The sequence below is a fragment of the Triticum dicoccoides genome, chromosome 2A (genome assembly GCF_002162155.2).
Source record: "Triticum dicoccoides isolate Atlit2015 ecotype Zavitan chromosome 2A, WEW_v2.0, whole genome shotgun sequence".
NCBI lineage: Eukaryota > Viridiplantae > Streptophyta > Magnoliopsida > Poales > Poaceae > Triticum > Triticum dicoccoides.
In genome coordinates, this window is record NC_041382.1 from 223,316,149 (window position 1) to 223,330,706 (window position 14,558).

Below are 14,558 nucleotides of genomic sequence, written 5' to 3' on the forward strand. Positions count from 1 at the left end.
CTCGGGGTCGGTCCGGGCCGGGAGGGCCTGCCCCGGGCCCGAGCGGGCTGCGGCGGCAGTGGGCGGAGCTTGCCATGTGGCGGCCCCTCAGTGGCCGCGGGCGGCGGCGGACGAGGTGTCCGGCGCGGCGAACATATCCGGTGCTTGGAGGAGGCGATTTTTAGGGTTTCGGGGAGAAGAAGAAACGTGGATCTCGGAGGGGGCTATATATAGGCATAGGAGGGGCTAGGAGACTCCAAATGAGGTGCGGTTTTTGGCCACGCGATCATGATTGAACGCTCTAGATAATGGAGAAGGTTTTGGTGGGTTTTGGGCCAAAATGGAGGGGTGTTGGGCTGCAACACACACGAGGCCTTTTCGGCCCCTCGGTTAACCGTTGGAGTATCAAACGAAGTCCAAATGGTACGAAACTTGACAGGCGGTCTACCGGTAGTAAACCAAGGCCGCTTGGCAAGTCTCGGTCCAATCCGGAAATGTTTAATCCCCACAGACGAAAGAAAGGTAGAAATGACCACCGGAGGAGAACGAAGCGCCGGAATGCAAAACGGACAACGGGGAAAATGCTCGAATGCATGAGATGAACACGTATGCAAAGGCAATGCACATGACGACATGATATGAGATGCATGACAACAACAACAACAACAACACACGGAGACAAAAAAACGAACCCGAGAAAATAAAATAACTTAACGCCGGAAACGGCAAGAGTTGGAATACATAATGGGTAAATCATATCCGGGGTGTTACAACACTCCACCACTACGAAAGGATCTCGTTCCGAGATCTAGGACTGAAAGAACGCCGGGTATTTAGAACGGAGGTGATCCTCGCGTTCCCAGGTGGCTTCACGGTCGGAATGGTGTGACCACTTGACTTTGAGGAATTTGATTGACTTGTTGCGAGTCTTGCGCTCAGTCTCTTCAAGAATAGCAACGGGGTGCTCACGATAAGAGAGATCTGCTTGGAGCTCAATGTCTTCGAAGTTGACGGTGCGGTCATGAGTCTTGAAGCACTTTCGAAGCTGAGAGACATGGAACACGTCGTGCACATTTGCAAAGTTTGAAGGAAGCTCGAGTTGATAGGCGAGAACGCCTCTCTTGCTGACGATCTTGAAAGGTCCCACGTATCTAGGGGCAAGCTTCCCTTTGATACCGAAGCGACGAGTACCTTTCATAGGAGAGACGCAGAGGTAAACATGATCTCCGATCTCGAAAGCCAAATCACGATGCTTACTATCATAGTAGCTCTTCTGGCGCGATTGGGCTGCTTTGAGGTTATCTCGAATGACTTTGCACATTTCCTCTACCTCTGTGATTAAGTCATTTCCCAAAAGCTGACGCTCACCGGTTTCAGACCAGTTGAGAGGGGTACGACACTTCCTGCCATACAGAATTTCAAATGGGGCCTTGCCCGAACTTGCTTGAAAACTGTTGTTGTAGGAAAATTCAGCATATGGAAGACAATCCTCCCACTTCATGCCGAAGGAGATCACACAAGCCCTGAGCATATCTTTAAGAATCTGGTTGACACGCTCGACTTGACCGCTAGTCTGAGGGTGGAAAGCTGTGCTGAAGCGGATGTTGGTGCCCATGGCCTTCTGAAAAGAATCCCAAAACTTTGAGGTAAAGATGCTGCCACGGTCTGAAGAGATCACTTGTGGAATACCGTGCAGAGAGATAATCCGAGAGGTATAGAGTTCCGCCAATTGAGCTGCAGTGATAGACTCTTTTATAGGCAGAAAATGAGCCACTTTAGTGAGTTTGTCGATGACAACGAATATATTATCATTGCCACGTTTGGACTTTGGAAACCCAGTCACAAAGTCCATCTCAATGTGGTCAAACTTCCATTCTGGAATGGCAAGAGGTTGGAGGAGACCAGCTGGACTTTGGTGTTCTGCCTTCACTCTTCTGCAGACGTCACATTCATTCACGAACTGAGCAATCTCGCGCTTCATTCGAGTCCACCAATAAGCCTGCTTGAGGTCCTGATACATCTTCGTGCTCCCAGGGTGGATGGAGAGGAGAGAATTGTGAGCCTCGTTCATGATCACTTTATGAAGGTCACCTTTGGGCACGACAATACGATCCTCGAAGAAGAGAGTATCTTTGTCATCAAGGCGGTAGCACTTGTACTTGGGTTGACTCTTGGCAATCCCAATCTTCACCTTCTTCACCATAGCATCAAGAAGTTGAGCTTGGCGAATCTGATCTTCCAAGGTAGGAGAGACTTGAATGTTGGCGAGGAAACCTTGAGGAACAACTTGCAGATTAAGTTTGCGGAAAGCTTCACAAAGCTCGGGTTGCTAAGGCTTGAGAATCAGACTATTGCAATAAGCCTTCCTGCTCAATGCGTTAGCAATCACATTGGCCTTGCCTGGAGTATACTCGATACTCGGATTATACTCTTGAATCATTTCGACCCATCGAGTCTGCCTGAGGTTGAGATAAGGCTGAGTGAAGATGTACTTGAGACTCTTGTGGTCAGTGAAAATGTCCACTTTTCTTCCCAATAAGAGATGTCTCCAAGTCAAAAGAGCATGCACAACTGCCGCCAACTCGAGGTCATGAGTGGGGTAGTTCTTTTCATTGGGCTTCAACTGGCGAGAGGTATAAGCAACAACTTTCTTCTCTTGCATCAAAACTGCACCAAGACCTTGGAGAGATGCATCACAAAAGATCTCATACGGTTTGGATTCATCAGGGGGAGTCAGAACTGGAGCAGTGACCAATTTCTCTTTCAAAGTGTTGAAAGAAATGTCACACTCCGGAGACCAAACGTACTTGACGTGCTTCTGGAGAAGATTTGGGAGAGGCTTCGCGATCTTAGAAAAGTTCTCCACGAACCTTCTACAATAGCTTGCGAGACCGAGGAAGCTACAGAGTTGCTTCACGTTCTGAGGAGGTTCCCAATTCACAATTGCAGACACCTTCTCAGGATTCACTGCAATGCCCTTGGCACAGATGATATGACCAAGATAAAGAACCTCATCGAGCCAAAATTCGCACTTGGAGAACTTGGCATAGAACTGATGTTCCCTGAGCTTATCGAGCACCAAACGCAAGTGCTTGGCATGATCTTCCTTGTTCTTCGAGAAAACCAAAATGTCTTCGAGATAGACCAAAACGAAGTCGTTGGTGTAGGCGTTGAAGATGAAATTCATCATGCGAGAGAAAGTCGGAGGAGCGTTGACGAGGCCAAAAGACATGATAGTGTATTCATATGAACCATAGCTTGTCCTGAAAGCTGTCTTGGGAATATCTTGTTCACGGATTCGAATCTGATGATAACCCATACAGAGATCAAGCTTGGAGAATACTTGGGCACCTTTGAGTTGTTCGAACAGCTCATTGATGTTGGGAAGTGGGTATTTGTTCTTGATAGTCTTCTTGTTCAATGGACGGTAATCAACACAAAGTCGGTCCGTTCCATCCTTCTTCTTCACAAAAAGAACACCACAACCCTACGGAGAAGAACTGGGTCGGATGAGACCCATTCTCTCTTGAATATCGAGTTGCTTCTTTAGCTCCTTCAACTCTTCAGGTCCGAGCTTGTAAGGACGTTTGCAAACAGGTTCCGTGCCAGGTTCAAGATCGATGACAAATTCAACTGGCTGGTGCGGAGGCATTCCTGGAAGCTCTTCTGGAAAGAAATCTTGATATTCGCAAACGACTGGAATTTGCGAGATGACATCCAATTCACCCTTCTCATTGAGAGAAAACAGACGGATGATATTATCACGAGCGGCAAAGACAATTACATCCTCAGACGAATGAGTCAATTGAATCTGCCTGGCTGCACAATCAAGCTGAGCCTTGTGCTTAGAAAGCCAATCCATCCCGAGAATAAGATCAATATCCGAGTCACCAAGAACCATTGGAGAAGCCAGAAACTTGAAATCACCCATCGAGATAGAAATATCCGGAATCTCGTAGTTAGCGAGCAAACATCTACCCGGAGAGACAACTGCTAACGGTTTATGCATGACTTGAGCATACCACCCATGCTTAGATGCAAAAGGTCTCGAGATGAAACAATGCGATGCACCAGTGTCAAAAAGTACTTTTGCAGGAACATCGTTAACAGGAAGGTTACCCATGATGACATCTGACGAGTCCTCTGCCTGAGCTGCATTCACCATGTTGACCTTGGCGTACTTGGGGTTATGCTTGACCACAGTTGTACTTGCCGATCTCACAGGAGGAGGAGGAAGACGCCTCTGATTGAAGCATTTGTTGGCATAGTGACCCTTCTGTTGGCACTTGTTGCACGTGACCTCTGAAAGCGGACGGTGGTATGGAGCACTCGATCTAGGAGCTTGAGACGAAGTCTTGTTCTGAAAGCCAGGGTTGGGTGGGTGGGAAGATCCACTGCCACCTTTGCTCTTCTGATACGGCTGACGGAACGGAGGAGGAGGAAGCCAATACTTCTGCTGCTTGGCCACTTGAGTAGAGGAAGACGGAGTAGCATCTCAGACTCGCTTCTTGGAAGCATCACACCTCAGTTGAGCAGCCTCTTGCTTCAATGCCATGTTGTAGAATTCATCGTACCTCAAGGGCTCAAAGAGAACAAGAGCTAGCTGGATTTCTTCTCTGAGACCACCCCTGAACTAGTATATCATGCTCTTCTCGTCAGGGACGTCCTGCTTAGCAAAGCGGGCGAGCTTCTGGAACAACTTGTTGTAGTCATAGACAGACAAAGAGCCTTGCTTCAGGTTGCAGAATTCCTCACGCTTGCTTTCAACCACGCTCTGAGGGATATGATGAGCTTTGAAGTCTTGACGGAATTCATCCTAGGTAATCACACGTCCACCTTTGGAATCCTTGTACTGCTGGAACCATTCTGCAGCTTGGTCTTTGAGTTGGAAGGAAGCGAACTTGACAAAGTCCTCAGGCCTAATGTTACTGCACTCGAAATGCTTGCACAAGTCCACAAGCCAATCATCAGCATCAGTTGCCTCAACACAATTGCTGAAAGTCTTTAGCCCGTTAGCAAGGAACTGGTTGAGTGTAGCAAAATGATTCTGATGGTTGCCTTGGTTGCCTTGATTGCCTTGATTCGCTTGATTGCGCTCTTGAAGAATTTGCATGATCAACTATGTGTTTGCATTAGTAGCGGCCATCATAGCTTGCCATGCCTCCGGAGGAGGGGGGGGGATGGTGGCGGGTCAGGATTCGGAGTCGTGCGTGTTGGAGGAGCCATCCTGAAGAGGTTGACATCCATTAGCACATTGATAGACAAATATTGAAGCTGAATCCAACGGAATGAAAATTGCAACGTATAGTCTTCACATCCGAACAAAATGAACGAATGCATTCCACTTGAAATGGTCACATATCCATAAATTGAGAAGCCACTTAGAATTTAGGTAGAGAAATAAATCAACAAGGTACGGATCAAGAACGAATACTCGGTAAGAAATCCCAATCTCAAACCAAATATCCGTGGAAGAAGAACTAGAGCTACAAGAATTCCCACCTATGAAACTCCCGAACCTTTCCGGTTATGCAATCAGGTGTTGGGGATACAGGGGAAGCATAATATCTCACCCAAATCTAGCAATTCCTACATCCAGCTGTATCCATCCTTCAACACATAACCGAGAAAAAACTTCGGAAACCATCTACCTCAACCTTCAAAAAGCATCCGTTATACAAGTTATGGCGATACTCCCGAACTCCCGCCCCAGTACTGGGTGGCGTCGAGGTTATCTCACCAACGAACTACATAAAAGAGATTTTTTATGTCGGCGTACTAAACTCAGGTATTCCAGAACTGCAATGATAAAATTGTGACGACAACACCTCGGAGCTCAACTCCCGGGAACAGGAGGCACCAAGATCAATGTTCTCGTCACAAAACCATCGGAACGATTCCAAGATACCCGCGTGATCCTAAATTTTTTTAGTGAAATTTGAGGAGAGAAGAGTCAAAACTCTACGTCAGGATGCCTTACCAGAGCGATGAGGAGACTGGGAAGTAAAAAGAATTCCTAAACTCTCCGATATATATTTCCTAAATGACTCAAAACATTTTTCTAGACTCAACTCGGCCGCTAATAACGATCAAGCAATGGGGCTCCTAAGGTCGGGAAGGCTCTGATTACCAACTTGTAACGCCCTCGATGCGGCTATATCTCCCACGTGTCGAGGCACGACTTAGAGGCATAACTGCATTGAAAGCAATGTCGCAAGTTAGGCAATCATCACAACATCCAATGTAATACATAATAGTGGGATGAGTAACATAGTTGGCTTACACTCGCCACGTCAATCAAAGTACATAAATAGCATTACATCAATCAAACACTCATGGCCCGACTACGACGCCAAAGTAAAAGATAACCCAACATGCGACACGGTCCCGATCACCCCGACTGGGCACCACTACTGATCATCAGGGAAAGAAACATAGTAACGGCGTGAGTCCTCGTCGAACTCCCACTTGAGCTCTAACGCGTCATCTGGAGCGGAGTCGTCTGGCCCTGCATCTGGTTTGAAAGTAAACTGTGAGCCACAGGGACTCAGCAATCTCGCACCCTCGCGATCAAGACTATTTAAGCTTATAGGAAAGGCAAGGTAAAATATGTGGAGCTGCAGCAAGCGACTAGCATATATGGTGGCTACCCTATTCGCAAAAGAGAGCGAGAAGAGAAGGCAAAGCGTGAACGAATAGCTAGAGAACAACCTGCGGCAAGCATTACTCCAACACCGTGTTCACTTCTCGGACTCCGCCGAGAAGAGACCATCACGACAACTCACACAGTTGATTCATTTTAATTAAGTTCAGGTTCAAGTTATCTACAACCAGATATTAACAAATTCCCATCTGCCCATAACCGCGGGCACGGCTTTGTAAGTGCATCTAGTGCCACCCCTAGTTGGTTTTGGAGTATTGACGACAAACCTAGTTGAGGGACTAATGTGTTTGTGAGAATTGCAGGATAACACAGGTAGAAGTCCCTCATTGATTCGGTTTTCCTACCAGAGATGGCCCCTAAAAATGTATGAAGACATTGAAGTCAAAGGTGGTATATGAAGATATTCACATTGAAGACTATGACAAGAGAAGACACCACATGAAGCCTATGGAGCTCGAAGACTTAGATCTTTCGTAGTTCTCTTTCTTCTGTGTTGAGTCATAGGAACCACCGTACTGTTAAGTGGGGTCCAAGAGAACCAGTCAGAATGACTGAAGTGATGCTTAAACAAAACCTATGTCTTCGAGTGAACACTTTGAGAGCGAATCTTGTCCAGAGTCGGGCAAGTCAGCTTTGCTTGAAGCCCAAGTAAAGTTGTCGTGTGAGTTTGAAATCTGACCGTTGGAACACGTGTTAGTTCCTTAGTGACCCAGGGTCATTTCGGACAAATCAGGTCAGGTTGCCAAGTGGCTATAAATAGCCCACCCCCTACAACCATAAATGGTTGGCTGCGCAGATTCAGAGTACGGCTTTTGTCGTTTGAGAGCAACCCACCTCGAAGCCTTTGAGAGAGAATTCCTTGCGAGGATAAAGCCCTAACCACCCAGAGCCAAAGAGAATTAGGCATCACTTAAGTCTTCTTGTCTGTGTGATCTGAAGACTTATTACACTTGAGGACTGTGCATCCTCCAGCCGGTTAGGCATCGCGTTCTGAGCATTCAAGAGACATTGTGAATTGCCGGTGAACGAAGTCTGTGAAGGTTTGGGAGTCTACCTTGAAGACTTACCAGAGTGATTGGGCGAGGTCTGTGTGACCTTAGATCAAGGGGAATACGGTGAGGACTGGGTGTCCTGAGCTGCGTGTTCAAGACTGGGTGTCCGGGACTGTGTGTCCTAAGGTTTAAATACCTAGCCGCCCTAAACAGACATACAGTTGTCACAGCAACTGGAACTGGTCCAACAAATCATTGTCTTCAGCGAGTCACTAGTTTCATCTTCCCTTCCCTTTACTTACTGTTACTCCTTGTGAAGTCATTGTATGTTCACACTATCTTTTGTCTTCACTGAGTGACTGCGTGTTCTGTGTGGCTTCACAATATCTTCCTACCTGATCCTTACTACATTGCTGCTATTAGTCATTGTGCTTTCACTCTATTGAATACTTGACTATGGCTTGCCTAGTGTAGTCTACCTTCCGCTGTAGGGTAATAGGTTTATTTCTATCGTTTGTCTTCATAACTTCCACGTTTTGAAGACTTTCATAAAAATCGCCTATTCACCCCCCTCTAGTCGATATAACGCACTTTCAATTGGTATCAGAGCAAGGTGCTCCCTTGTTCTATGTGATTCGGTTTAACCACCTGGAGTTTTAGCTATGTCGACTGCAGGGATAATTAAAGTCTCCGTTGCGTGCCCCATCTTCGATGGAACTGAATATCCCTACTGGAAGAATAAGATGCTCATGCATCTTGAAGCCATTGACGTCGACCTATGGTATGTCGTCAAGAACGACGTTCCCAAGGCTGGAGAAGGTGTCACTGCTGCTGATGTCAAGAAGTTCGTTCAACTAGACTCTACTGCCAAGAATATCATCTGTGGTCATCTGACCAAAGGACAGTATGGACGTGTGAGTGCTTTGGAAACATCTAAGCTGGTCTGGGACTGGCTCTCCAAGGTCAATGAAGGCGTCTCAACCCAGAGAGATCAGAGAATCAGTGTCCTTCGCAACCTCTTCAACTGCTTCAAGCTAAATGACAATGGGAATGTCCAGCTCACATTTGACCGACTCACTGACATCACAAATGAGCTTCAAGCCCTCGGCGCTACTGAGATCACCAAACATGAAGTCGTCAAGACACTACTGAGATCACTTGATAGTTCGTTTGACACCCTAGCCCTGATGATTCAAGAACGTCCTGATTTCAAGACACTCGATCCGTCTGACATACTTGAGAGGCTCAACACACATGAGTTTCAGCTTTCTAAGAAAAGAGATATCTACGGTCCAAACTATGGGCGAACTCGTGCCTTGAAGGCAAAAGCTGTCTCCTCATCTGAAGAAGAATCTGACAGCAGTTCGGATGATCCTGAAGACATTGGAAGGGAACTTGCTATGCTTGTGAAGAAGTTCCAAAAATTCACCAAGAAGAAAGGTTTCAAAAAATCTTCCCGATCAAGCTCAAGGAATGATGAAGCTTCTGCTCACGACTATAAGAAGAAAACATGTCACAAGTGCAAGAAACCTGGCCACTTCATCTCTGAGTGTCCACAGTGGGACAATGAGAACAAAAAGAAGAAGAAGAGCAAGGAATATGACTCTGACGACAAGAAGAAGAAGAAGAAATACTCAAAGTCTTCTTCCAAGTCTTCCTCAAAGTCTTCATCACACAAGAAGAGCTCATCTGGCAAGGCACGTGCATTTGTTGGCAAGGAAATGGATTCAGAGGAGGAGTCCGCTTCTGAGGAGGCGGAGGTGGAGTCTGAGGAGGAGTCCGATTCAGGCGTCGCAAGTCTGGCTACAGCATACGTTGCCAAGTCCATCTTCAACACTGAAGACAATGACTTCATCACCGACCCCGATGCAAATGACAAGGACTACTCCGCTCGTACCTACTGCTTCATGGCACGCGGTGCCAAGGTAAACACACGCACTACTCACTATCAAACATCTAGTGACGATGACTCTGATTGTGGTTCAAAACCGAGCTACAAAACACTTGCTAAAATTGCAACTGAACAACAGAAAGCTATGGAACATATTCAAAAACGGTTAGACAGAAGCGATGATCTGTTAGGTGCTGAAATGACTTGATCTGAATCCTTAATTGAAGACATAAAAAATCTTCATGTTAAGTATGAGGAACTTGAAAGTCGTCATGAAACTCTCTCAACAACTCATGAAAAGCTTTCCTATGATTATCTTCAAAGGAAGAAAGATCTTGAGAAATTGAGAGCGCATCATGAAGATCTTCAAAAGGAAAACGAGTCACTTCGCGCCGAACAGATCAGCTCCGCTCAGGAAGGATTTGAACCACCATGTCTTAAATGCATTGAGCGTGATAATGCTACTACGGTTGCTGAATGTTCTACTGCTGCTACTGTTGCAATATCTTCAACTATTGATGTGGGAACTAACCCCTCTGCTGAGGATTCCACTGCTATTGCTGATGATAAGGCTAGGTTGAAGACATTGCTTGAAACAGGGATGTATAAAAGTCTTAAAGGGCATCAGACACTATGTGATGTCCTCAAAAAGCAGATTTTGAAACGAAACCCGAGGAAAGAGGGTGTTGGGTTCGTAAGGAAAATGAATGTTGATGGCTCTTACTGGAAACTTGAGTAGTACCCCAAAACCACATGGGTTGCTGCAAAGGAATTTTCAGCAGATCCATCCACTCTATCTGGGTTCACTTCTGCTAACCCCATTGTCATTGATGAATCCTTTGATGCAAACTATAAACTGTTTAAGAATCAGAATGGTGAAGTGTTTGCCAGGTACATTGGTACTAACTGCAGGAATGGACCGCCTATGAAGAAGATCTGGGTTCCGAAAAGGTGTCTGGAGAATCTTCCTGTGAATGTCATCATGACACCTCACGTGAAGAAGACAAACCTCAGACCAAAGGCTTCATACGGTTCAAAGGCTTCATACAGACAGAGGACTCACCTGAGTCGCACTAACGCAAATGTTTTGCAGGGAAACCATACTCAGGCATATGAATATGAGAGCGGTTCATCAAACCGCCATGTTCATAAGACCAAGAACTATTCTGCTTATTCTTATGAGTACTATTGTCCGCCTGCAAGACTGTTTGCTAGGGCTCCAAAGCCAAAGTTCTCAGATGCTACACTTAGACTTATTGCTTCTAAGCCACCCTTGAAGATGTGGGTGGCTAAGAAAGCTTAACTCTCTTTTGCAGGGAAAGGTCTCCAGCAGAAAACCAAAATTGTCTGACGCTATTGCTGGGGACCTTAAACATCTTGTAGGGCGCAAGATCAAATGCCCGAATGGTCTTACTATGTACTTCGTTCCTGAATCGCTTGCTACTCTCCCTATTAGTCCTAATCTGGATCTAAGCTTTCATAACCCACTGGTTCGTCAAATGTTTTTGCTTCACAATGCTCTTCGTGAAGCCTATCCCCCTAACTGCACTGTAGGGTACGACACCAGCGTCTTTAGAATGGATTATTGATAGTGGGCGTACAAATCACATGACTGGCAAAAGAAGCCTTCTTATGGACTCAACCTTATGTCCATCCGACAAGAGCCACATCACATTTGCTGACACTGGTAAAAGTAAGGTATTGGGTCTAGGTAGAGTTGCAATCTCAAGGGATCAACACATGGATAAAGTCATGCTTGTTGAATCCCTTGGCTTCAACTTAATGTCTGTCTCAATGCTTTGCGATTTAAACATGATCGTAATATTTGGAAAATATCGTTGCCTTGTTCTAATGGAATCTGACAAGTCTCTAGTATTTGAAGGGTATCGAAAAGATGATTTGTACGTGGTAGATTTCTTAGCAGGACCACAGCTTGCCATATGTCTTCTAGCAAAAGCTTCAGAATGCTGGCTCTGGCATCGGAGGCTTGGGCATGCTGGCATGAGGAACCTCCACACCCTGGAAAAGAAGAAGCATGTCATAGGCATCGAGGGCATCAAGTTCAAGAAATATCACTTATGCGGTGCCTGTGAGGCAGGAAAGATGACGAGGGCCAAACATCCCTCGAAGACAATCATGACCACTACTCGACCCTTCGAACTGCTTCACATGGATCTTTTTGGTCCCACTCATTACTCAACTCTTACTACTACTGCTTGTCTCTATGGCTTTGTCATTGTTGATGATTATTCTAGATATACTTGGGTGCACATAATCCTTTACAAGACTGAAGTGCAGGATGTCTTCAGACGCTTCGCCAATCGAGCAATGAACAACTATGGCGCCAAGATAAAGCATATCAGAAGTGACAATGGCACTGAATTCAAGAACACTGGTCTTGATACATATCTTGATACCTTGGGCATCACACATGAATTCTCAGCCCCGTACACGCCACAGCAGAATGGGGTCGTCGAACGCAAGAACAGAACACTCATTGAGATGGCCAGAACGATGCTAGATGATAACAAGACTCCAAGAAAATTCTGGCCTGAAGCCATTGATACTGCATGCCATACAATCAATCGTGTTTATCTTCACAAGCTTCTAAACAAGACATCTTATGAGCTCCTTACTGGCAAGAAGCCAAATGTCAGTTACTTCAGAGTATTTGGCGCCAGGTGCTGGATCAAGGACCCACATCACACCTCAAAGTTTGCACCAAAAGCACATGAGGGTTTTATGCTTGGATATGGAAAGGATTCGCACTCCTACAGAGTCTTCAATCTCTTTCATTACAAAGTGGTTGAAACAGTGGATGTGCGGTTCGATGAGACCAACGGCTCACAAAGAGAGCAACTGCCAAATGTGCTAGATGAAGTTCCATCCAGTGAATCAATCAAGCTAATGGGAAGTGGAGAAATTATACCTTCTGAAGCTCATCCTGAAGAAGAACTTATCATCTCAGCACCTGATCAACATGAAGACAATGCTCAGCGTGAAGACATTCCTTCTAACAACGACAATGATCAGCAAGAGCAAAATCTTCGCCCTATACATCCTCGCGTTGCCAATGAAGTGCAAATTGAAAGAATAATTGATAGCATCAATGCACCCGGTCCACTCACTCGTTCAAGGGCAACTCAGCTAGCAAATTTCTGTGGGCACTTCGCATTCGTCTCAATAACAGAACCCAAGAAAGTTGAAGAAGCCTTCATGGAACCTGAATGGATTCAAGCTATGCAAGACGAGCTTCAACAATTTGAGCTGAATAATGTATGGGAACTGGTCAAGCGTCCCGATCCTCGGAAGCACAACATAATAGGCACCAAATGGATATACCGTAACAAGCAAGATGAGCATGGTCAAGTTGTCAGAAACAAAGCTCGTCTCGTTGCTCAAGGATATACTCAAGTGGAAGGCATTGACTTCGATGAAACATTTGCTCCTATGGCTACACTTGAAGCCATACGCATACTGCTGGCCTATGCAAATCATCACAACATACTTCTTTATCAAATGGATATGAAGAGCGCCTTCCTCAATGGCAAGATTGAAGAAGAAGTGTATGTTGCACAACCTCCTGGCTTTGAAGATCCAAAACATCCTGACATGGTATACAAGCTCAACAAGGCACTGTATGGCCTCAAACAAGCCCCTCGGGCCTGGTATGACACACTCAAACACTTCCTGAAGAGCAAAGGCTTCATACCTGGTTCTCTCGACCCCACTCTCTTCACGAAGACATATGATGGTGAAATATTTGTGTGCCAAATATATGTGGATGACACTACCTTCGGCTGCACCAATCAGAAGTACAGTGAAGAGTTTGGATATATGATGCAAGAGCAATATCAAATGTCTATGATGGGAGAGCTGAAGTTCCTTCTCGGTCTTCAAATACGATAGCAACACAATGACATCTTCATATCTCAAGAGAAGTATCTCAAAGATTGCCTGAAGAAGTTCGGTATGCAAGACTGCAAAGGCTTCACGACGCCAATGCCAGCCAAGCATCATCTGGGTCCTGACGACAATGGTAAAGAGTTCGATCAAAAGGTATACCGCTCCATGATTGGTTCTTTACTTTATCTATGTGCATCTAGGCCAGATATTATGCTTAGTGTTTGCCTGTGTGCTCGATTCCAAGCGGCACCAAAGGAGTCGCATCACTTAGCTGTGAAGCGAATTCTTCGATATTTGGCTCACACCCCAACTCTAGGATTATGGTATCCAAAGGGCTCAGAGTTTGATCTGGTTGGATTCTTGGATGTTGATTATGCTGGTGACAAGGTGGATCGCAAGTCTACATCAGGCACATGTCATTTTCTAGGACGATCACTTGTATGTTGGTCTTCAAAGAAGCAAAACTGTGCATCTCTCTCCACTGCTGAATCTGAATACATTGTTGTTGGATCTTATTGCGCTCAACTTCTATGGATGAAGCAAACACTCAAAGACTATGGCATTCATCTGAAGAAAGTGCCACTCTACTGCGACAACGAAAGCGCCATCAAGATTTCCAACAACCCAGTTCAGCACTCGAAGACAAAGCACATTGAAATTCGTCATCACTTTCTCAGGGATCATGTTGTGAAGGAAGATATTGATATCATACACGTCAACACTGAAGAGCAATTGGCAGATATCTTCACCAAGCCCTTGGATGAGAAGAGATCTTGCAAGTTACGGTGTGAGCTAAATATCCTAGAATCCTCAAATGTTCTGTGATCAGGCACACATCCTAACCCTTATGCATATTGATGACTTAGATGTGCAACACACAAAGTAAAGTATATCTTCAATCAATGAAGACATACATTCTAAGTGTGAATACATTAATGTGGAATTTGACTTCGGAGAGCCACGATAATTGTGCACCGTGTCTGGGTCTAATACTTCCTATACGATGGGTAACGCCACCACCAAATGTTCTATTTTGAAGTGTTTCACTCATGGCGTTACCTTGCTATGTCTTCACATTTGGTTTGGCTTCAATCTCAACATGTCTTCATGGTTATCTTCACTGTGT